The following is a 23169-nucleotide window of genomic DNA, read 5'->3' as shown; positions in this document are numbered from 1 at the left end:
ACATGTCTGCCCTGACCTAGAATTCTCTCTAAATCCCAGTGTTACTCCTCTTACCTGGGAGGTGGACCTTGCTCCCCTGGTATATCTACCTTTACAAGTTAGATACAGATGGGGAGGGGGTTTTGGAGACCCCCAAAACCAAAACTCCTTAGAAGTGACCTTTTCTATTGCAGAATGTCTACAATTACAGTAAGTATCAATGCAATAATGTCAGGCAATTGCCTGATCTTACCAATGTCATTCTTATTCAGAGAATAAAGTCTAATATGTGTTTTCCTTATATAAATAACACAAAAATTGAAACCCAATTATACATTATGAAAAATGAAGAATGGCTTGTAAAAGTAAAAACCAGATCTGATTTAACCAACTAAAAAAATAAATGGGTACATTAGCTTTGGGGTATTTTTCAAAGACTTGATGTTATTCTCCTAATCATATTAATGATATCCCTCTGGGTTGTATTCTTTTAAGGGTCTTCAGTGCTTTTCAGTAGCCATGGACTAATTAAACCACCTCCATTCCATGGTAACTGAACAACAAAACTTCATGCATAAGAATTATCAGACTCTCATTCATGACCCTCAGATGTCCACAGAAGGAGGATCATGTGATAACCAAGAGCAATCAATGCTCAATAGTTGACCACTCTCACTTCTATTGAGACAGTGATCAAAAGGTGGGGAGGGCAGAAAAAATGAAATAGTGACCACCATTTGGATATGTGGTGACTCCTACTTACCTAACCAGATCTTAAAACTGTCCTGATTCTAAAAATGTGAAGTCCAAGTTAAAACAAAACTTTAGCTTGGATTCTGTAACATCATGTTCACATGTAGAAAGCTGATCAGCCGTAATCAAGCAAGCTGATGTCATGAAAAGAATGTGAGTTACTAATTATCAATCCCAATGGAAAATGAGTACTTAACACACTCATGCTTTATAAACTGAGCTGTAACAGCATAATTTTTTAGCCATTTTCAGTTTGAATGTTTCTCTGTTCCCAAAATGCTTGTTTTCCCACTCAATAAAATATTAATCTCAAGTAAAACTCACTGAATTTTCTTTTGATAGCATACACACCCACAGAATTAGACTGCACACCTGTGAAACTAAGGAGATATCTAAGGTCAAGGCAGGTACAGCTAGGAAAGTATGGAGATAGGTCTCAGTAGACACACATGGAAATTAGGAAGACATCCTACATAGTGTAGAAATATCTTGGAAAGTAGAGAGATATACCAATCCAGTGTAGGAAAACTCAAGGAATGAGGGGGGCATCCCGAGTCAGTGTAGACCTGCCTAGAAAATAGGGAGACATCCCTGGTCAGTGTAGACATACCTGGGGACTTAGACCTATGAGGTGAGACTAGAAGCATATGGGAAAAGAAGGAGACATGCCAGAAAAGAGTAGACACAGTTTGTGAATTAGGGAAACCATCCATCTCAGAATAGTTGTACCTGGGGAGTTTAGAGTGACATCCCTCATCAGAGAAGATATACCTGGGGATTATAATTCAAAGATCATGATAGAAACAATAGGGCTTAAGGAGGCATTCCAGATCAAGTGAGACATTCCTGGTTAGAAGAGAATAACCTGGGGAAATATTCATAGCTCCTAGGTCAGAATAGACACAATCTGGAAATTAGGGAGACCTATAATGTCCAGGATGATGCAACTGGAGAGTAGTGAGACTTTTGAGTGAGTGTAGACATACCTGGGAAATTAGGTATACATCCAAGTTTGGATCAACATACTTGTGGAACAGGGGAGCCATCCCAGGTCAGTTAAGGCACACTTGGAGAATCAGAGAGATATTCCAAGTCAGGGTAGAGACACCTTGGGGAATCAGAGAGATATCCAAGTTCAGAATTGATGCACCTGGGATCTCATGGAAACATTCACACATCTGGTCACACAGCTGGGGATCTAAAGTGATCTACCTGGTCAGGGTAGTTACTACGGGGTGACTAGAGAGACATCCCAGGTTAGCACAAACATGTGTGTAAGCAGTGACATGTCCATCACAGATGCTAGTAGAATTAGACATTGCAGATTAGTGAAGGAAACCATGAAGACTTAGGGAAATAACTTGAATAAAGTAGACATACTTGGACATTTGCAGAGACATCCCACATTGGTGGGGACACATCTTAAGGAATGGAGATAACACAGGCCATGGTAACACACCTGAGGAACTGGGGAGACATTCCAAATTAGGCTAAACGCAACTATGTTGTGGAATTGGTGAGACAACTCAGATTAGCAGAGACAAACCTGAATTATAAGGAAGGCGTGTCAGGTCAGATTGGACACACTAAGGAAATCAATGAGATGTCTCAGGTCATTGGAGATCAGACATACAGAATTAGAGATACCCCCCAGGTCATAGTAGATACAGCTGGGGATTAGTGAACTATTCCATGACAGTGTACACACATGGGAGAATTAGGGCAACAACTGGGTCAGTATAGACCCAAATGAAAATGAGGGATAGATAATGGCTGAGAATTAGGGAGATGATCAAGTTTACTGACACACAGGTGGGAATTAGAGAGACAGCACATGTCTGTTAGATATACTTTAGAAATTAGGAAGAATTCCCAGGTCAGTATAGATACTGTAGGCAATTATGAAGAGAACCTAGGTCACAAAAGTCATACCTGAGGATATAGGGAGACCTACCAGATTGGTATAGAAACATCTGTAGATGCAGATGGGGAATTAGAAGGAATACTCATGTCAGAGAAGGCACACTTGGGTATTGGGGTGATACCCCAGGTCAATATAGACACAGATGGAGATGTACAGATGGAGGGAGTCATCCCCAGAGTAGACACTCCTGGGTCATTAGAGAAACATCAGGATATGAACCTGGTAACTAGGGAGATACCAGCCGGGACATAGCTGAAAATTATGGAGACATGAGTGGTCAACGTTGAGGCACTGAGGAAGCCAGCAAGACATGCCAGGTCACAGTAGACACACTGGGAATCACACCATTACCCCAATCAGTGCAAACACACTCAGGAATCAGAGATATTCCAGAGTAAATACACCTAGGAGACATCACTGGTTAATGTAGACACACTTGGGAATGAGGGACACATCACTGGCCAAGGTAGACCCACCTATGAACTGGGGAGACATCAAGGTCAGAGTAGAAACACGTGGGGAGATAGGTAGAAATATCAGGTCAATATAGACATACTGGAGGAAATAGAGTCAGTGTAGACATAACTGGGCATACCACAGATCTCTAATTTCAGAGTAGATACACCTAGAAATTAGGGTGAACTCCCGGGTCAATGTATAAAAGCTGGAGATCTAAGGTGACATTGAAATTCAGAGGAGTCACCCCCAGCAAACTAGGAAGATACCTGTTTAGTATCATAAGGAATTAGTAGGTGTCCACAATTAAGGTGATCAAATCTGTGGAGTTAGGGAAGTATTCCAGGTCAGCAAGACACTCCTGTAAAATTGGGGAAACATCCCAAAATTGGGAGACAAATGTGCAGAAGGGAGAAAACCCAAGTCAGATTAAACAAACATACCTGAGGAACTAGTGAGAAATCCACGGTAATGAAGACATATCTGAGTTATTAAGATATTCCAGGTCAGGGTAGACACACCTGGGGAATTAAGGAGACTCTCAGGTCAGGGTAACACTCCTGGGGAAATAAGGAAACATTCCAGGTCACCAAAGACATATGAGGGGGATTACAGGGTTACCCAGTTTCAGAGTACACCGCCTATGAAATTAAGGAGATGTCCATAGTCAAGCTACACACTCCTGTAAACTAGAGAGATATCCCAATTTAGGGGAGACACACCTGGAGACCTAGGGAGACATCCCTAATTAAGGTAGAAATAAATTCTCATTGATTTCTCTGGTGCATACCAGGGGACGAAGGAAGACTACTCAAGCCAGAGAACCGGAGAAATATTACTGGTAACTGTAGACACACTGCAGAACCAGCATGCACTTCCATGTAAAAGTGCACATGTTGGGAATTAGGAAGACATTCTAAGTCAGTGAACACAAACATTTGGTATTAGGCAGACATCTCAGTGTGTCAGGGTAGACACACTTGGGAATTAAACAGTCGTCCCAGGGCAGTTTAGCTTTACCTAAGCTGTGAGAGAACCACCGCAGGAGACTTCCTCAGTCTGCGAAGACTGACCTGGGAATCAGGGTCATGACCCAGGTCACGGAATACACCTGGGAATCAGGAGCTACCCCTGCTCACAGTAGACACACTTGCAATAGCAGAGTGACATCCACATTCAAAGCAGATGCAACTGGGGAAGGAGGAACATAAGGGTCAGGGCAGAAATACCTGCTTAAAATGGTGTCCTCCTAGGTCAGACCGCACCCATGGAAAGCAGGCGGACATCTCCATCTGAGCAGACATACCACGGCACTTAGAGAAAACCCCTGTTGCGATAGATACACATAGCAAATGCTTGGGCTGAGGTAAATGAGCTGAAGGTAAGTATTTGGAGAAAATATAGCAAGTTCATATCCTTAGTATATTAAGAATGTATTCAAGTCAGTGGGGGAGGCCCCTGTGTAAACAGGGTGTACAAAAGATATAAAAAGACATGTAAACAACATAGCTGGCGGAGAACCCGACATCGCTGGTTCTTGGACACACAAATGAAAAGGCAAGATACCTTTGTCATCTGGTTTAAAGAAGAAAACTGTAGTAATCCAACTGACAGGATCCAGGCAGTCTCCTCAGGGACTGCCAGGGCCAGGGAAGTGTCATTGCACACTTCAGGCTGGCATGGTGACATGTGTCAAAGCCTTCAACCAATGAACAGGCTCACAAGGGGACAGGCTCCTGGGACATGCCCGCAGGGGTGGCACTGACAGCAGGCCCAAGGGAAGTGGGGTGACGACACACCCAGGCATCCATAAGACAGGTGACTTTTCTCCTGGAGGGATCCGCACAGTGAAAGCTGTCATAGAACATGCTGTGGACACATATTCACGGGGGCGGGGCTGGGGCATAACGTGAACTGAAAATAAGAACTCTGAGGATTGTGGCCCCAATCTGTTTCAAAATATATGAGTGACATCAAACGTGAAAAATTCGACACCCTGAGAAAGAGCCTAGCTCCCAAAGCCACAGTCCTGTTGCACGTCCACGTTAGTGGAACCAGGAGCCGTGCCTGGAGCCTCTTCTGTCCTCTGGAGGCCCACCTTTCTTCTCCTAGACCAACTGGTGGCCCGTGGACCTCAGCGCCATCCCCAGGGTCCCCCTCTCCCAGGAATTCCTGGGCCTGACACCCCCACCCTCACCATCTGCACCCTGCCTGCCTCCACTGACCTCAGCCTGCAGGAAAGACGAGCCAAGAGGGTCATGCCGTGGCCATGATGTGTGAGAGGTGGTGCCCTGTGACCTCATGCTCTGGTCCCCAACGCCTGCAGGGCGTGGAGGGGACAACGTGCTGCAGGGTCTCTGAGAAAGGGCACAGGGGACATCACGGCTCCTGCCCCCCCTCCCCACGCAGCTCCCAGCAGGAAGGACCCCAGCCTCTCCCCACCCACCCCTCACTCCTAGGAGCTCCCACTGGTGGAACCTGAACACCAGGCAGGAGGTGTGTGTGTGGGGGGGTGCCCAGGTCATGGCGTGGGGTGAACGCGGTGCAGCCTGGATCTGGAGGGCAGAGAGGCCGTCCTGCACAAGAGCCACCCCTAGACGTCCCCAGGCCTCACCTGAGTGCAGACAACCTGATGCTCCTCAACAGTTGGAGTCTTGGTGACTCTGGACTGTGTCCGCCTGGCAACGATCGGCCGCCCCTCCAAGGGGGCGCACGCAAGCTCCTGTCCTCACAGCCCCTCCTGGATGCCTCTCTCGTGTCCCCTGACGCCCCCATCTGAGTCCGTGACTCCAGTCCAGGCTCCCCACTCTGGCACCACGTTGAAGAGCCACAGGGCGCAGAGGTTGGAGAATCAGAATCCCTGTCCTCACACTATCCTGGTTCCACTGAGACCAGCAATAAAGAGGGAAACAACAATCAATTTGCTCGCAGAAAACTAATAAGAAATGGGGTTTAGTGCCGTTGGCAAAAGGAGCCCAGAAATGCAATAGATTTTTTTTCCCTTAACATTATATCCACAGGCTTTTGTGAAGGAAGTATTTGTTCATATCCCAAAATGAGCAATTACAAGAGATTGCTGTTTGAGTGAAAAGCCTCTAGTCTAGAGAGGAATTTAATTTTGGAAAGTGCAGATCTCAAGATCTGGGGCTTGGCTGCTGTCCAGGGGTGGGAGGCCAGCCCCCCAGGGACAGACGGAGTCAGGGAAGGGACCCCGCTGCAGAGCTGACCCTGTGAGCGGGCATGGAGTCAGAGGGCACCACAGGTCACCCCCACCCCCAGGCCCAGGCGCACGTGGCCCTGGTGTCCCCCAGGGCGGGCAGATGCTGGGGAGTCCGTAGCGGGGTCACGGCCAGCTCGCAGCCGCTTTGCACACAGAGTACACGTGCCTCGTAAACCCCTTGCTCTAAGGTCCTTGGGGGCAAAGCCCTGGACTGGAACCACGGGGTCACACGGTATTTCCTGCCCGAGTCTTCCCGTGGCTTCCTGCTGTGTCTGTGGTGGATGCACAGCTTCCACGGCCTCGCGTGCTCTGGGTTCTGACAACAGCACTCCTCACAGCCGTGGTGTCTGGTGACTGTCCTGTGGTTCCCCTGACGAGGAGGGACGTCGAGTGTCACGTGCCACTTAGCCAATCGAGTGTCTTCTCTGAAGACATGGCTATTCCGAGTCTTTGCCCATTTTTTAACTGGATCATTTTGTTGTTGCCAAGCTGTAGGAGTTTGTATATATTCTGGGTGTTGATCCCTTACCGGGTATATGAAGATATTTTCTCCCGTCCCGTGGGTTGTCTTTTCATGCCCTTGATGAGTCCTCTGATGCCCCAAAGTTTTCATTTTGTGGAAGTCTAAATCATCTGTGATTTCTAGTTGCCTGTGCTTTGAGTGTTATAGCCAATAAATCACTGACAAATGCAACATCATGAATCTTTGCTCCTGTGTGTCCTTCTAAGAGTTGCAGAGGCTCAGCTCCTACATTTAGATATTTGATCCAGTTTTCATTGATTTGGGTCATGAAAGGGGTCCAGCGTCCTTCTTTTGTGGACATGTGGATATCCAGTTTCCCCAACACTCTTCATTAAAACACACACACACACACACACACACACACACGCATGCACACGCACACAAACCACAACCTGTCTTTTCCCCCATTGAATGGTCTTAGCAACTTCACTCGAAATCATTTGACCAAGTAGATGAGGGCTTAATTCTGGGTTTTCTCTTCCCTTCCATTGGCCTATCCTTCTGTTTTGTGCCGGAACGACATTATTTCTGTTGCTGCATTTTTGCAATATATTTTGAAATCAAATCTGTGAGCCCTCCAACTTTGTTTTTCCTTGTCAAAATTATTTTGGCTATTACGGTCACTTGAAATTCCATCTGAAATCTAGAATGTATTTTTCTATCTCTACAAAAAAACGTTTTTTAGGACTGTGGTAGTGATGGCATGCAACCTGCAGACCACTCTGGGGAGTGGTGCTGTCTTGGCAATGTCAAGTCAGCCAGCCGGTGAACACAGGACATCTGTCCATGTATTAACACCTTCTTCATTCTCTTTCTGCAACACTGTGTAGTTATCATGCACAAGTCTTCTGTCTCCTTGGTCAAATTTATTTCTAAATATCTTATTCTTTTGGGTGTCATTTGAAAAGGAAGTGTTTTCTTAACTTCCTTTTGGAAGGCTTGTCATCAGTGTATTGAACCACAAGTGATTTTTGCAGGTTGATTTGTGTCCTGCCACCTTCCTGAATCTGTCAGCGCTAACGGCTGTTTCCTTTGTTGGAGTTTTTAGAGTTCTGTACATGCAAGACCATGTTGTTGTGAACACAGGGGACCTTGGTTCTTTCTCCCCGGGTTCTCTGCCTATTATTTCTTTTTCTTGTCTAATTGCTCTGGCCAGGGATCACAATAGTACGTGGAAAAGAAGGAGCTGCAGCAGGTCTCGTGCTCCTGATCCTGGAGGAAAGTTCTCACTCTCTCACCTGCAAGGGTGTTAGCTGTGGGTTCAATATGCCCTTGAGCATGTTGAGGAGGTCTCCCCGCATTCTAAGCCTAAGTGTTTTCATCGTGAAAGAAGGCTGCATTTGGTGAAATGCTTCTTCTGGCCCAGTTGAGACGATCCCCTTACTGCCATCTGTGTGCTGTATGACACGGACTTTTGTGTGCGGGGCCGTCCCTGCATTCCCTCTCCTGTCAGGGACCCACCTCCAGTGGCCTCTGACGAAGGTGACACAGGGTTTAGGGTTTTGTCCCCAGGCTCACTAGTGCCTCTCAGTTTACCCCCTTGGATATGCCACTGACTCCCTCTGGATGGGGTGACGGGTCCTGAGGAGCAGCCTGTCACACACTCCTCTGAGGAGAAAGGTGAAAGCAGCATGTTCAAGTTTTGTAATTTCCAAAGAAGGAATAGTCATTTTGAATGCAGTGGGGCTGAGACGGGAACCCACCCCCACCTAACACCACGTCTCCCGTCTCTGTCCCTTTACGGGAGCTGTCACCCCTGTGCAGCTACTTCTCTGGGTCTCCAGAACTCCTGAGTTATAGCGTGAGGACAGGGCATCTCACCGTACCCACCAAGGACGGTTTGCCCTGCAGCCATGCCCTGTCCCTGTTGCTCCAGCTGAGCATCAGAAGAGGGGGCAGCTGGCATGTTGCAGGACAGACATGGATCTCTATGTGCTGCAAACACGCTCAGCACAGCACCCTCACCGAGTGATGTGCGGGGCCAGAGACAGGCCAGGGACAAGCACGTTCCTCCCTGCATCTCACACATTGCTCCCAAGCACCCCAGCTTCCCTCTGATGGACCCCACTCTGTCACAATCACCAGTACTGGCACAGCCACCACCTCCCCCCAGGTGACCTCCACCACCCACACGGGCTGGGGGAGGCCAGGACTGCCCAGCACAGGCCCCACAGCGGCCCCCTATCCTCAGACAGTCACTGCACACTGCTCCATCCCTGGTGCCTGTTTCTGCTTTTCGAGGCTACAGAGTGCACATTGACGTTCAGAGGCATCTCGCAGGCTCCCTCTGCTCAACAAGCAGCGTCTGGTTTGGATTTTTCTTTCCAGTCTCTGATCACACACTGTCTGAGTTCACCACTGTCCGCTGGAATTCAGAGCTTTTCTTGCTGGCTGAAGGAGAACTGGGACAGCCCCTGAACTCCCCTAGAGGCAGGCCATTGAGAAGCTTGTTCCTCCTATTCACTGCAAAGATGCAAAGCCACAGCGGAAGGCACCTCTGCTCCCCCAGAGACCAAGTGCAGAGGGGCCTGAAGCCAACCTTCTGTTCCCCTGCCTTAAAACAACACTCCCTCCACCAGGCACAACCCTCCCCGAAGGAGCGAGCGTTGGGACATTTGTGCAAGTGCCCACAGCTGGGGCAAAGGCACATCGACCATGGAAGTTGCGGCATTAGCGCGAACGCTGCTATTTCCATAGGAACAGCACAAAATCCACCCAGGAAAGGACGCTGAGTATCTAGCATTTGCTCAGTTTTAATGCGAGTGGACTCTCGGCTGTTTACTCCCCGGGCTGAGAAATGCCCACATGGTAACAGTGACCGCCTCTAATGTCCTTCGGTTTCTAACAGATTTTTCTGGTGGACCGACTGCTCGGGAATATAGGCGGACGGGAAGCAATGTAAACAAAGCCAAAATCCCCAGGAAGGGGGGCAAAGGGAACAGAGTTCTGCTCTATTTGTCCTTGGAGCTGACCGGCCCCAGGCACAATTCTGGGCCTCCTTCTGCTCTGGAACCATCCCGTTCCTACAGTCCCTTTCCCACTTCTAACCTCAGACGTTTAGCAGCTGTTTCTGTGGACATGGTCGCACCTGCTGGGTTTTGGAGGAACGGTGGTCCTAAGCGAGAGGGCGGCGGGTCCTCTGTTCTGCGGGCAGCCTTGCCTCCTGATGTGCCCTTGTGCAAATCTCCTGGGCTGTGCACCTCTGATTTGTAAATTAAACTTCAACAGAAGGGGAGAAAAAAGGTCATTCCCTGAGACAATCTAGGACAGTCTTTTAGGAAAGGGACTGTGACAGCTCCTACTGTTCTGATCAGCTTCTCCTCCCTGGGACCGGATTCTATAGCCCAACCCTGCCCAGCTCTGGCTGCTCTAGTGACCTTGCTTTGGCCAACTGAGTGTGGGAGGGAGTCACGTGCACTACTTCAGACCAGAAGCTTTGAGAGGCCCTCTCCCCTCCACTTCTCTTCCCTTCTCCTTCTCCCCTCTTGCCAGTCCTTTGGTTGGCAGCATCTTACCTGTGCCACTAGATGGCATCTCGTGGGCAAGAGGCAGAGGGGAAAGGCAATAGCAATGGGGTGTGCTAAAATCCATTGGTGGATTCCTAGTGGGACAGAGGGGGAGGGGAGAGGAGAAAGGGGGAGGGGGGAGGGGGAAGAACAGAGGAGGAGGGAGGAGAGGAAGGAGGGAGGGGGAAGGGGGAGAAAGGGAGGGAGGAAGAGGAGGGGGAAGAGAGAAAAGAAAAAGAATAAGGGAGAGAAAGAGAAAGGGGAGGAGGAGGAGGGAAGAAACAAGGGGGAGGAGGAGAGAGAAGGAAGAGGAGGAGGACGACTGCCTACTTAACTTCAAGACTTACTAGGACGCTCCAGTACCCACACAGTGTGGCATTGGTGAAAGAATAGCCACACACATTGACAGAACAGAAGAGAAGCCAACAATAGACCCACAGAAATACAGAGTCAACCGATCTCTGATGCAGGGAAAAAAGCAAACAATGGAGCAAAGACAACTTTTTCAACAAATGGTGCTGGAACACCTGGACATTCTCACAGAAAAACAAACTGAATCTAGACACAGAATTAACTCAAGATGGATCAACACCTGAAGTGCAAAACTTTCTAGAAGATAATGCAGGAGAAAACCCAGGTGACCTTGGGCGGGGTGACACTATTTCAGCCATGACACCAAAGACAGGATCCCTGAAGGAAATAATTGATAAGCTGGACCTGATTAACTTCTTAAGCTTTTGTTGTGTTTAGGACATTGTCAAGTGATTGAGAAGACAAGCCACCTTTTAAAAAGATGTTTGTTTGTTGCTTGTTTGTTGGTGAGAAAGAGCACAAGTGCACCTGTGAGAGTTGGGGGAGGGGCAGGTGGGAGGGAGAGAGAATCCCAAACAGACCTCCCAGGAGCATGGAGCCTAACTCGGGGCTTGATCTCACAACCCTGAGACTACGACCCTGAGATCATGACCTGAGCCAAAATCAAGAATCGGACTCTTGACTGACTGAGCCACCCAGTGCCCCAACAAGCCACTTCTGATATAGGATTTTGTTATGCAAAATATGCAAAGAATTCTTGAAACTCAACAATAATAAACAACCCTATTAAAAAACCGGCCACTGACCTGAAGAGTCCCCTCACCAAGGGAGATAGACTAATAGCAAATAAACATTAAGAAGTGCTCCATGTTATATGTCCCAGAAATGCAAATTAAAACGACTAGGCATCACTGCACACCTACAGAATAGCCCAAGTCCAGAAAGTCCAGGACACTAACAACACCAATTTCTGGAGAGGACTTGGAGCAACCAGACCTCTCATTCAAGGCTGGTAAGAGTGCAGAATGGTGCAGTCACTCTGGAAAAGAGCTTGGTGGTTTCATTTATTTTTTTTAAGATTTATTTATTTCTAGATAAAGAGAGAGTGCCCACACAAGTAGGAGGAGGGGCAAAGGGAATTCGAAGCAGATGCAGAGCCCCACACGGGGCTTGATTTTACAATCCTGAGATCACGACCTGACCTGAACTGAAAATCAAGAGTTGGCCGTTTAAACTACTGAGCCACCTAGGTGCCCCAGTTTGCTGGTTTCTTAAAAAATTAAATATAGTCTTACCATAAGATCCAGCAAGCTCCCTGGTACTTACGCTATGGATTTGAAAACTTATGTCTACACAAAACCTGCACACAGATGCTTAGAGGAGCTTTATTCATAATTGCCAAAACTTAGACGCAACAAAGACATTCTTCGGTGAGTGATTGGACAAATTGAGGCACATACAGAAAATGGAATATTATTCAGAGATAAAAAGAAATGAGCTTGAGCGTATGTCATCATGGTGGTCTAAGACACCCCTTAGAGGTTTTGTCCTCCTCCAATAATGAAAATTAACAAAGATCAACAAAACTGACAAATATTTAGCTACACTAACAAAAAAGAGAAGACTCAAAATCAGAAATGAAGGAGGAGACATTACACTAGACACCTCAGCAACAGAAAGGATCATCAGAGACTATTACAAATAATGAAGGCCACCAAGTTGGATAACACAGAAGAATGGATAAATTCCCAGAAACACACAACCTACCAAGGTTGACTCAAAAAGAATTTAAAACTACGAACAGATCAATAATAAGTAAAGAGATGCAATCACGATCAAAAGCCTCTCAACACAGAGAAGCCCAGGACCAGATGACTTCACTGGTGAATTCTACCAAACATTTAAGGAGGAATTAACACCAATCTTTCTCAAATTCTTACCAAAAATTCAAGAGGAGGAAACACTCCCAAACCCATCTTACAAGGCTGGCATTCCCCTCACCAAATGCAGGCAAGGACAGGACAAGGAAACTATAGACCAAGATTCCTGATAAACACGGATACAAACTTCTCAACAAAGTGTTAACAAACCAAATCCAACAGCAAAGAATCATACATCATGGTCGACTGTGATTCATCCCTGGGATGCAGGGATGGTTAAAAAAATACAAGTCCATAAATATGATACAGCACATTAAGAGAGCGAAGATAAAAATCACCCAATCATGTCAACAGATGCTGAAGACAATTTGGCAAGAATATAATATCCTCATGATAAAAAACCCTCAGCAAATTGGGTATAGAACATACCTCAACAAAGCAAAGGTGATATATGACAAGTCGACAGCTAATATCATATCCAATGGTGAAAGGTTAGAGCTTTTCCTCTGTGGTCAGGAACGAGACAAGAATGCTCACTCTCACCACTTCTATTCAACACAACACTGGAAAGTCCTAACCAGAGCAATCTGGCAAGAAAAAGAAACAAAAGGCATCCAAATTGGAAAAGAGGAATAAAATTGTCTTTACAGGTGATATGATCTGACACAGAAAATCTGAAGGACTCCAACAAAAAAACCTGTTGGAATTAATCAATGAATTCACTAAAGTTTCAGGACACAAAATCAACCCACAGAAATCAGTGTGTTTCTATACAGTACCAATGAAATATCTGAAAAAGAAATAAAGAGAACTTTCCCATTCACAATGGCACCAAAACCAAGAATATACATAGGAATAAATTTAACCAAAGAAGTGAAAGATCTGTGCAGTGAAAACTATAAGACCTTGAAGGAAATTGAAGGCACAAATGGAAAGACATTCTGAGTTCATGAGTCAGAAGAATATTGTTAAAATGGCCACATAACTCAGGGCCATCTACAGATTGAAGGCCATCCCTAAAAAAACTTCATGTTATTTGTTCACAGAAACAGAAAAAAAAATCCTAAAACTTGTATGGAACAACAAAAGACCCCTAAAAGCCAAAGCAATCCTGAGAAAAGAACAGAGCTGGAAGCATCACACGTCCCGATTTCATGTATAACACAAAGCTGTAGTCCTCAAAACAACATGGTCCTGACATGAAATTCAACACATTCACCAATAGAATAGAGTCCAAAATACACCCTTACATATACAGTCAACCAATATTTGAAAAGGGAGCCAAGACTGCTCAATAGGGAAAGGATGGTCCCTTCAGCAGTGCTGGGAGAGCTGGACAGCCACATGGAGCATGAAATTGGATCCCAGCTTATACCACTCACCAAATACCTTGAATTTCCTTAATGATGCATAATACCTGAAGCCAAGGAACTCCTAGAAGAGAACACAGTAGAGAAGCTCTTTGACATTGGTCTTGGAGATGATGCTTTGGATAAGCGAAAATTAAAAAGCAGGATTACAGCAAACTAAGAAGCTCTGTACAGCAAAAGAAAATCCACAAAATGCAAAGACAACCTACAGAACAGGAAAAAGTATTTACAAATCATACATCTGATGGGGGGTTAATATATCTAAAGAACTCATACAACTCATTGCCAAAAAAAGAAAACCAACTAAAAATTGGGCAGAAGAAGCAACAAACCCTTTTCCAAAGACCACATCCAGATGGCCAACAGACACATGAGAAGATGCTCAACATCGCTCATCATCAGGGGGATGCAATGAGATGTCCCCCACACCTGTTAGGATGGCCACTGTCAAAACCGGTGGGGATAGCAAGTGTGTTGACCATGGGGTGAAGAGGGGCCCCGGTGTACTCCTGCTGGGAGCTGAAACCGCTACTGCTACCATCGCAGTGGAAAATGATGGAGGGTCCTCAACAAATTAACAATAGAACTACCACATGGCCCAGGAATCCCAGTTCTGGGCGTGTTTCCAGGGGAAATGAAACAGGGTCTCAAAGAGATATCTGCACCCCCACGTTCATGAAGCATTACTCCCAGTAGCTGAGACACCTGTGTCCACGGATGGATGATGGAGAGACAAGATGTGGTATGTGTGCTATGGAAGGTTATTCAGCCTTGAGAAAAAAAGAAAACGATGCCACTCCCACCACACGGATGGACACGGAGGGCGTTGCGGCAAATAAAATAAGTCAGAGAAAGACAAATACTGTATTACCTCCCATATATGTGGACTCTTAAACCCCATCCACCCTCCAAAAACAAAACAAAACGAAACAAAAACTCAGAAGCAGCGAACTCAGAGGCAGAATGGTGGTTACCAGGGGCTCCCGGGCTGGGATGCGGGGAGAAGTTGGTCAAAAGGGCAACCTTCCAGTTATAAGACAGCCCAAGGAGCTGAGGTGAAGCAAAATCATAGTTAATACTATATAATAAACTTGTGAGTTGGTTGCAAGAGAGTAAATGGTACATGGTCCCCCCCACAGTCAATGGGAACACTGGGCCATGTAAGCGAAAGCGAACCCTTCCAGCAAAGTGTTTCACCTCGCACGTGATTCTGACTCATTAAAACTGGAAAAGGAAGAGACGCGGAGGAACGTGGCGAGCAGGTCACTCAGGGAGGGCAGCCCGACCGCATGGCTGCAGCCACGGGATGCGACTGTCTCTGTTGCCGGGGGTGGACGATGAACGGGGTCTCCAGGGCGGCGCGAGTGCTCCTTGTGAGGCCATCATCTAGGACCCCCTCTAGTACACACCGGTGTCCCAGCACGCCCGCGGGATGTCGGGAAACCGTGGGCTCTGGGGGGCGACCTGTCCTTGTAGGTGCAGTGGTAACTATGTCCTGATGGCGGGGATGCTGACGACGGGGAGGCTGTGCCCGGGGAGGGAGGACGTGGGAACCTCCGTACCTTCCTTTCGACTTTGCCGTAGACCCAAAACTGATTTTTAAAAACTTAATTATTTTTAAATAACGACTCACTTTTCATTTAAATACGTGAAATGCCTCCAAACAGCCCTGTTATTAAAAGCTACACAAACACAACCACCGCCAAGGCTCTGACTCAGGCTCCCATCTGACGGCAAGGAGGAAGGCTGAAACATGTCAAAGGCCAGGCCAGCCCCCAGTGGTGACTGCCATGTGATCAGGAGTCTGAAGGAGACTGAACAGGACGCCTGGTCATGGGGGGGTCCCTCTGCCTCTATAAGTCACCTCCTGGAAACACTAACCAAATTCTCAACAGCAGCCTCTCCCCTCCCCAGGAGGGCCATGCGTGCAGGGCCCCCCGGCCTTCCTCTCCCTGGCTGTGTCTGAACGGGCACAGTCCCCCTGATGACACAAGCCTGGAGCCAGACTGGCCAAGGCCAGGGCGACCTTTCACAGGCTGCGCCAGGACTCTCTGCAGGGAGGTGGTCGGGGGCAAACCCCATGTGGAATTCAGGGGACAGAGGATGGGTGGATGAACCTCTGGAGACATGTGAAATCTGAGGTCCTGCCTCCATCCTGCCTGAGTCAGTCTCTGTTTCCACAAACTCCCCTCCCACCCACACCACCCCCGCCGTGACCCCCACAACGGCACGGTATTTGAGAAGCCCTGCTTTGCAAGACAGATGTCCCAGGACCTCTAAGGAGCCTGAGGTCCTGATGGGAGGCTGGTGGCCCTGGGGAAAGGGAGGTGAGGGCTTCCAGCACCCCCTCACCCCCATCCCCATCAAGGTGGACCGCACCAGACTCTGAATCTGCAGGGTGAAAGGGTCATTACAGTCAGGGGCTGCACTGCCCCAGGAGGGAGGCACGCGGTCACTGACCCGACCTCGTCCCCAGGTGCCTGATGATCAGGGGACGGACAGGACGGCAGGACACGCCAGTGCCCTCTACCCTCCACCCTCCGCCCTCAGCCCTCCTGGGGAAGCAGCCCAGCCAGGCTGTGGGAGTTGGTGCCTGCGGGAGGTGGGGCCCAGGGCCAGGGGGAGACGCTGTCACAGGAGGACCCTGGCAGTTCTGCACCAGCTGACGGAAGACGGAGCCGGCTGCTCATCGTGCTCCTCTTGAGCCCCCAGCCCCGCTGGGCTCCTGCTCTGCACACTGGCCTCCCACAGGCCCGGCTCACCCTGCAGCTCGGGACCCGCTGCACCCCTGCTGGCCCCCGAGGCTCGCAGTACAAGCCTCCACGTAAGTGAACCCGCTCCGTGGAACCAACGTGACCCGTGGAGGTGTCTGTGCCACCATCCCCCGCGACCTCCTGCCTCCATCTCCTTCTCAGGGTCAGGGGATGGGCCTCCTTCCTCTAAAGACCCCCAGACACACACAGCTGGTGGTCCTGCTAGGGGCTCGGGTATCCAGGACCTGCCTCTGGAATCGGGGCCTCCAGAGCCTGAGAAATGCACCCTGCTTCCCTCCCTTGGCCTTTCAGAGAGAATCAGAAACATGACTTTCATTTTAGAAATTAATATTCAAAAAAAGAAATTAATATTCATTAAAAATCTAATAATATGGATTTATGATTGCATTAGAGGAGAAATTAAGGGAATAAATAATCTAAAGTCTAAAGACTGCAATGTCCTTAAGCAGAAATCTGTCCAGCTTGATTTTTATGCTTCCTAATGACTTATTTAAATAAAGATGCTCAGCCACCTGAGGTCTTCTCTACAAACCCCAAGTGTAGCGCCCCAGCCCCTCAACTGGGTGGGGGCTCTCACAGGTAGCACTGGGCAGGAGGCAGGTGGGACACAGTTCCCACCCCCCAGGAGAGTCGGTTCCTGAGGCATGAAGATCAGGTGACCCTCGAGGGCTCCCAGGCAGGCCCCCAAGGATGTTCTGGGGCCCTCACCTGAGAACCCTCCCCAGACCCCTTCTCCCCACCCCTGTGGGGCCTCTTCCAAGCTGGAGTGCTCCTGGCCTGGTCAACAGAGCTCACAGATCATCCCAGCCTCTAAGCTGCCCTGGGGTCACCGTGAGCAGCCGGGAGTGGGTGCTGGGATCACTTCCTGGAGGCATCTGGGGCTCCCTCCTTGCCTCGGCCTCCAGGTGGATGGGCTACCTCTGGGGAACAGGATTGACTCCCCGCAGGGCATGCAGGCTGGTCTGGGGGCCCCTCCTGAGACCTGGACTGGGTCCTGCCATCTCTGCGTCTGTCTACCTGCCAGCACAGGGAGCAGCGTCAGCTTCCTGAGCACCCGCCCTGTGCACCTGAGCACCTTCTCCGCCCAGATACCTGCCCCCAGGTCCCTGTCCTGCCTCGGGGGTGAGGCCGAGGGGGGGCTGCCCAAGGGACAGGGTTCTCTAGGCCTCCTCCCTCCCCTTCCCCACGTGTGCTACAGGGACTGGGGGGCCCGGTTGACCTGAGCTCTGGAATCAGAAACCAGCTGGATGCCGTCCCTGCCCAGGGGTGGGGTGCAGGATCCAGGACAGAGACAGAGACCCCTGCCCTCCCAGAGCCCTGCCTGCATGGAGCAGGGGCCTAGGCCTGGGGCTCTCAGACCCCAGAGCAGCTGCAGAGGCAGGGGGTCCTCCATCCCCATCCCAGACCCCGAGGCCACCTTGGCAGGGAGGGCCCAAAGCTTTCCAGGTGCCACTGCACACATTTCTCATCAGGGAAGCCTCATGGGGACCTGGTCGGGGCCAGCCTCTCCCCGAGGACCAGGCCTCTGTCTGCAGGTCAATCAGCCATGTCTGCTCGGATCCTCCTGGTGACGGGGAGCTCACCACCCCTGGGGTAGCCTCCCACGGGACTGTGGGAAACACCTCCCTGCTGGCCCAACTCTGCAGACAGCACTGCTCCCTCTGCACCCCCTCTGCCTGCTTTCCTGAGTCTGGTCATCTCCAGCTGAGCCCCCACCCCAGCCGCCCCTGCTCCCAGAGACCCCCAGCCTTGAGCAGGCAGGTGCCCCAGGACTCCTGCTCCCCTCTACCTGTCCCCACAGAGCCCCTCCCCTCGCCCCTGCAGCCTCAGGGCAGAGCAAACTGCCCACCCCAGGCCCCAGGCAGGGCTCCAGAGGACAGATCAGAGGGAGGGGTGGGGCTGAGAGGGATCCCGCCAGGTGCCAGGCTGGCTCTCTGCCTGCTCCTGAGCTCTAACCTGCCGCCACCTCCCTGGTGGTTCATGACACAAGGGAAGGACTGACCCTCAGCCTGGGGTCTGCGCTCTGCTGCCCCCGACGTGCAGCCCCCGGGGTGGGTCTAGGGAGCAGGTCACCCTGTGACTCCAATCTCAGGCTGGGCCCTGAGAAAGGAGACCTGCTCTACCCTCCTGAAACCTCGGAGCCCCTCCCTACCAAGGAGCTCGATGAGCCCTCCTGACGTTCACCCTCCTCCGTCTGCTGCTCACACCTGCAGTTCAGGTCACAGAGCAGAGCACACACACCTGCCGTGCGTCCTCGGGCTGAGCCGCGGGTGTCACGTGGCCCCGACTCACACTCGGGGGCAGTTATTGCCAAGCCAGTCACCTGGGGTCTCAGGCAGTTGTGCATGAAGCCCAGGGACACACTTCCTGCCCCTTGGCCAGCCCTGAGTGCCCCAGGAGCAGAGGGCAGGGGCTTGGGGACCAGGTGTCCTCTGGGTGTTGAGCCACGGCTGGTACAAACCCCAGTCTCTGCCGTCCCACTCAGCCCCGTTCCTGCAGGCAGAGACATAGTCTGAGTGTGACAGCAGGGGACACATCATCCTCCCTCCCAGGAGACCTCGGGCCCCAGGCCTGCTCCCCATCAAGTCCGTGGGCTCAGACCCCCGAGGGCAGCTCTCCTGGGGCCTCACCTGGGGACTCGGGGTATGGGGGGAGCCTCTGCTTCTGAGAGCCTCCCCTGGGGGATCTCACCTGGGGGAAACTCATCCGGGGGTTCTCAGAGGCCTGGATTGTGGGAAGGGGCCTGAACCCTCCTGGCTGCTCCTGAGGTGCAGGGAGGAGCATCTGGAACTCCACAGGCCTCACACAGTGACCACTGACCCCAACTCACTCCCCATCTGTTTCGCTTGGTGTTGGGGTTCAGGGGCCTGGGCACCGCAGTTACCGGTGGGGCCGAAGACCCATCCTCAGGGCCTGGGAGGAGTGCTCCTCCCTTCAGGCCTTGCTGCCTGGGCTCAGCGGCTCGGGCCCAGGCGGCCTTGTGCTCACAGGATAGTGGACAGCAGACAGTGCAGCTGAGGGTGGGAGGGCCGGCACCTGGCCTAGGGCTCATGTGGGGCAGGAAATACTCCCCCACTCCCCGTCTGAGTCCTGGCTGAGGCCCTCCTGAAAGGCAGATGAAGCAGAGAGCAACCAGGAAAGCTCAAGAACACTCATGCGGACAGTGCAGCTGAGGGTGGGAGGGTTGGCACCTGGCCCAGGGCTAAGGTGGGAGTTCATCCACCTGCTGACGAAGGACAGTTTGTCTGCAACGGATTCACAGGCGGGGAAGGAGTCCTGAACTGAGTGTCTAGACTGGAGCCGGTGCTCCTGGCTGAGAACCACGGGCCTGTGGGCAGGGAGGGTCCCAGAGCACCTGCTCCAGGTGGTTCATAGCAATCCCTGATGGAGTTGGGGCCAGTGCAGGCCCAAGGTGCTTGGGAGACCAGTGCAGGCACAGTGGGGGGCTGGGGACCACCAGGTCAGTATAGACACAGCTGGGGAGATGGGAGACTACCGAGTGAGTGTAGACAGAGCAGATCAGTGTAGACAGAGTAGGGGATAGGGGGAGACCACTGAGTCAGTGTAGACACAGCGAGGAGAAGGCAGAGACCATCAGATTAGTGTAGACACAGGGAGGGAGGTGGGGAGACCACCAGGTTAGTGTAGACACATTTAAACATGAAGGAGATTCCCCTGGTCAGCGTAGATAGTGATGTTGAGCATGTGTCTCCCAGGCTCTGTGGCTGGTGCACAGAGATGTCTGTATTCACTTGCTGCCCCTCATCTGCAAATCTCCTTGTGAGAACCTAGGTTGTACCTGGGAGAAGCTCCACCCCCATGTCCCGGGGCTGAGAGTCATCTGCTCCACTCTGACTTGTCCTTCGAGGGCACGAGGGACCATTGTGTCCCTTCTCCTCTGCCTCCTCCTCCGGCAGTGCCAGGACATTTGGGTCTCTATCTACGTTTCCTTTCATCTTTCTACCGAGAGTTTCCTCTGTGACCTTTCTTTCCAATACTGAGCTTACAGGAACTGCACTTAAATGGGGCCAACATTCTTGTATTTAATAATTCAAAGCTCAGCCATGCTGTCGGGCCCAGTAATTTAGTGACAGAGGGGAGGCACAGGCTGCTTTCACCAGTAGATTATGTTTTGCTTTGACACTGAAGCATCCTTGCCTCTGTGCAAGGACGCCGTCCTTCCTAAAAATAGCTATGACTTTTACAAGGCTGTTTAACGCTCCGAGCTAATATGACAGCGTGAGGACAGTTCCTGTGATGATAGCTGTCCTTGCACTTATAAATTCGCAGGATGTTTACCATTATATATGACTATTACCCAAGGACGCCACTCTCCTACCACTGCGGGTGATGGAAGGCTCTGCCCTAATGGCCCTGAAGACCCCTGCCCTGCCCGAGGCGGGTAGAGCAGGCTGGCGTTCGGGCATGAACCAGGGACCTGTTTCCCCTCCTGTGGTTTGCAGACCACCTGCATCAGAAGTAGCTTGTCAGAGCAGCGGGAGCCTCTAACTGCAGATCTCTGTTCCCTGAATCTTTGCTCTGAATGCTCTGTAAGAAAGGCCGTGGGAGCCCTCCAGGTTAATACTTTCCACTGTCCCTGGGAGTTACATGCTCTAAGCTTTGGGACTGCAGGAGTAGAGTATGTTCTGTCTCCGCAGATGCTTCTTCATGTTGGCTCATCCCTTCAGGAGTTGTGCTGTATTTTATTGCAAGTGCTGACCTCTGGAAGTCCGCTTACAGGTTCAGACACCCCGAGTCCACTTCTAACAGGAGGAGGGGACAGGTGGGGAGAGAGAGGAGACCTTGGGAATGGGAAATGGGGCTGGTGTGAGCCAAGGCCTCATATTCAGAGGCTGTGAGCCCCACTTTGAGCCCTGGCTCCTCCAGGGTGAGGGGCCTCATCTCTGATGGTTCACACTTTCTTTGGGGCTCTGGTTGGGATCTGAGGGCAAAGAATAAGCACAGTGCTTCACATGCACCGTTTAATAAAGACGTTGTTTTCAGGGCTCTGGCAGGGTACAGGGAACCTGTCAGGAATGCGGACACAGGGACTGAGTAAGGGCAGGAAGCCCAGGGTCCAGGGAGGAGAGGTGGAGCCCAGGGAGGACAGTGGTCCTAGAGGGATGCAACACTGCCTATCAGCTGAACCCAGTGGAGGTAGCCATCAATGGCAGTTATGGATGCAGAGCCCTGGGGTCAGATTACCAGAGCAGTGAGTCTGTGTTGCCAGCATGTGCAGAATGACCAGCTCACTTGGTCAGGTGGTCTCCCTCCGAAGCTTTATCCTCAAGCTGGGGGCTTGTGCAGAGCAAACATGTGAAGGTAGGTGCAGGGCATGGAGCCTGATGCTAGGTCCATGTACTCGTGATCATTGAGGCCCCACTGCTCTGTGTTTACCTTGACCACTGGTCCATGCAGGTAACAGTTTCAGACTCACCACGTTGACTCTTTGGGGTTGCTGACACTCAGCAAATGTGAGTGCCACACACTCAGAGAATGTGAGGAATTCCTTGCAGCGTCTTCATTGCACAGCCCCGTTCGTGTGTGACTCAACTATTCCACAGTGCCAACTCTTCCCTGAAAAGTCATAAAGTCAAAGTTGGTGGGGTGGAGAAAGAAGTATCATATGGGTTAATTCATTAGAGCGTAAGTGGGGTCATTTCTGATGATTAGCAAGGTCGACCAGCAGCACATAGGAGAGGGAGTCCCATTGCTGCAGGGAGATCACGGGGGATCTTGGGCAAGCACCTCTTCCATCCTCCCCTCCTTTCTTTCATGGAAAATGGGGCTAAGACTGAGTCCCGACTCTGGAATTTTATGGGCAAATAGAAACAGGACATATGGGTTGAAGATGTGTGCATAGTGAAGGGGAGTTTGTGCCAGAGGAGACCATCTCCCTGGGGACATAGGAGATTCTTGAGTGCACGTTTGATTTCCAGTATACAGAAGGTCCACCCAAGGAAAGATCCACTTTGATTTTCGGTACATAAGATGTGCAAGAGTATTAGCAACTTCATAAGTAAGTATGGGTAAAAAGGAGCATTTCATAAATGATGGATTTTGATCGCAACATGAGATATATTTCTCTTATTTTCTTTTTTCTAGATTAGTGGACTATCACTAATGTTACAGAACCCAGATTCCCAGTGTGCTGAATTTTATAAGCAAATCATCTGATTTCCTCCCTTTGTTGGGCAGAGTGGGAGGGCATCCCCAAAAGAGCCTCGAGGCAGATGCTGAAAGTCAGGGCCTTAGCCTCATCCTCCTTTGTAGCTCTGATGAGTGGCCTGGGACTACTCACCCCAAATCCACTCAAAAACCTGCTTCCTGGCAGAGGCTGCGGGCAGTTCTGTGAGACAGGCTTCTTTGCTCAGAGTGTAGTGCAGGCTCCAAACCCACACCTCCCATGGGGCCTCTCCTGGCCTCAGCTAATGAAAAGGAAGCTCCCTCCCTCGCTTCCCTTTGCCCAGGG

At 50.4% G+C, this 23169-nt stretch overlaps 1 long non-coding RNA gene across 1 annotated transcript in view; it reads right to left on the bottom strand.

Moving 5' to 3' along the window:
* LOC144299691 (uncharacterized) overlaps window positions 1-23169 on the bottom strand; it is a 44107-nt gene that overhangs the window by 3424 nt on the left and 17514 nt on the right. The window contains exons 2-5 of the long non-coding RNA XR_013366355.1: window positions 22135-22274; window positions 4342-4439; window positions 3556-3633; window positions 1719-1840 (exon numbers count right to left, since the gene is read on the bottom strand). This is a non-coding gene — a long non-coding RNA (uncharacterized LOC144299691). The remainder of the gene's footprint in view (window positions 1-1718; window positions 1841-3555; window positions 3634-4341; window positions 4440-22134; window positions 22275-23169) is intronic.

Source organism: Canis aureus, chromosome 27 (assembly GCF_053574225.1).
Source record: "Canis aureus isolate CA01 chromosome 27, VMU_Caureus_v.1.0, whole genome shotgun sequence".
Taxonomy (NCBI): Eukaryota; Metazoa; Chordata; class Mammalia; order Carnivora; family Canidae; genus Canis; species Canis aureus.
This window is presented reverse-complemented; position numbering and strand designations above follow the sequence as displayed.